Below are 2,500 nucleotides of genomic sequence, written 5' to 3' on the forward strand. Positions count from 1 at the left end.
TTTATCACGCTAATATAAAAGTAAAACAATAAGAGGTACATGAATGTACAAAGTACAAGTCATTATGATTATACCAGAACAAATACTTAGAGAGTAAAGAACATATACTGAACAATGGAACAAGAGCTGGAACGTGTTCTGGAGAGGGGGAAAAAAACTTGAGGAAGTTGGAAGAGGACTTTGGTGAGGAGAACTTGGGATTTCTTGAAACTAAAAAAAAATAAAAGCATTTTAGTTTTGCGAAAAAGATATAGTTTTATGAGTCATCCTTCATATGAAGATATCCTCTCTAGTGGTACGGTAGGATCTGACTTCGCTTGGAAACAATTTAGTTCTTTATGAGTGAAACGGTTAAAGGGGAGAAGGATTAGATTTTTATGTCTTTAAGCTATATATATATATATATATATATATACATATATATATATATATATATATGAGAGAGAGAGAGAGAGAGAGAGAGAGAGAGAGAGAGAGAGAGAGAGAGACCTTATGGTTTTACTTCCTCGTATGTTTGTATAGGTAATGTGGATAGCCCCATACCCTTTGCTGATAACCCTAATTGGAAAAGCAGGATACTATAAGCCCAGGGGCCCCAACAGGGAAAAAAGCCCAGTGAGGAAAGGAAATAAAGAAAAATGAAATATTTCAAGTATAGTAACATTAAAATAAATATTTCCTATAAAAACTGTAAAAACTTTAACAAAACAAGAGGAAGAGAAACTAGATAGAAGTGTGCCCGAGTGTACCCTCAACAAAGAGAACTCTAACCCATGACAATGGAAGACCATGGTAACGAGGCTATGGAGCTACCCAAGTCTAGAGAACAATGGTTTGATTTTGGAGTGTCCTTCTCCTAGAAGAGCTGCTTACCATAGCTAAATAGTCTCTTCTACCCTTACAAAGAGGAAAGTGGCCAATGAATAATTAATTGCAGTGCAGTTGTTAACCTCTTGAATAAAGAAGAATTGTTTGATAATCTTAGTGTTGTCAGGTGTATGAGGACAGAGGAGAATGTGTAAAGAATAGGCCAGACTATTCGGTGTATTTGTGGGTAAATGGAAAATGGACCGTAATCAGAGAGAAGGATCCACTGTAGTACTGTCTGGCTAGTCAAAAGACCCCATAATTGGGAGACGACTGACCAGTAGCCATAAAGAGACCCACGGTCCTTGCAAACGAGATTATGTTAAAGAACTGCAACAGAAATCTTTATCAATTTTTTTATAGGAGTAATTTATAGATTTTTTTCGTGAAAATTACGTCCAAATGATTTTGAAAATAGAAATATTATAGATTTTGATTTAGGAAATAAATTGAGTTATAATGTATTTGTTGTTGGGATGTAACTATAATAAGAAACAAACATATTTTTTCTTGATAGATCGTAAACAAATAGAATCAATAGATAAATATCTACATAAATTATCACCAAATGAATGTAAGTATAAAAGTAAATTAATAAAAACAAGGGAAATTATGACACGAAGTCAACTATTGAGATATCAGGAACTCATCTACACATACTATTGACACATTTATCCTTTAACAAATAAATAAACAAACAAACAAACAAACAAATACTGGCGAAAACCACTCGACTTCCACTTGGTTGTAAAACTGAAGAATAAAATAGAATAGAAAAAAAAGGAATAAAAAGAGATCTTCGCAAAGATCTAATTCCTCAGGGTTGGCTTCGAAAATGATAATGGAAATTCTTCGACTTTCTCTCTTCTTCTCTCTTCTTCTTCTTGCTGGTTGTATTCTCTCTTCTTTTCTCTTCTTCCCTCTTCTTCTTGCTGGGTGTATTCTCTCTTCTTCCTCTTCCTATTGAACGTCTTCTTTTTCCACTTATTCTTCTTCTCATTGAACACTTTTCTTCTCATCTCCCTCCTTCATTTGTTTCATCTCCGTAGATTTTTTCCCCTCATCTTCCATTCTTCTTCTTCCTCTCACACTTCTTCTGCATCTCTCTCCTCCTTCCTTTATACTTCATTTTCTTCTCCTTTCTCCTCCCTTCATAACTCTCCCATTTCTTTTTCCTCCTACCTTCATACTTCTAATTTCTCTTCTTCCCCATATACTTGGTCCTTCCGCCTCCCGTCTTCTTCTTCTTCTTCTTCTTCTTCTTCTTCTTCTTCTTCACAATTCTTCTGCATCTTTCTCCTCCTACCTTCTTACTCCTGCTTCCAATTTTTCTTCCTCACCCTATACTTCTTACTCCTTCCTCCAACTTCTTCTTCTTCTTCTTCTTCTTCTTCTTCTTCTTCTTCTTCCTTCACAATTCTTCTGCATCTTTCTCCTCCTACCTTCTTACTCCTGCTTCCAATTTTTCTTCCTCACCATATACTTCTTACTCCTACCTCCACCTTCTTCTTCTTCTCCTCCTTCTTTCTCTTCTTCTCCTCCTTCTTTCTCTTCTTCTTCTTCTTCTTCTTCTTCTTCTTCTCTTCCTCGCCAAGCGAGTGTTTTAGTATATGATCTCCTCTTGTTTTGCTCC

Source organism: Palaemon carinicauda, chromosome 25 (assembly GCF_036898095.1).
Source record: "Palaemon carinicauda isolate YSFRI2023 chromosome 25, ASM3689809v2, whole genome shotgun sequence".
Classification (NCBI taxonomy): Eukaryota; Metazoa; Arthropoda; class Malacostraca; order Decapoda; family Palaemonidae; genus Palaemon; species Palaemon carinicauda.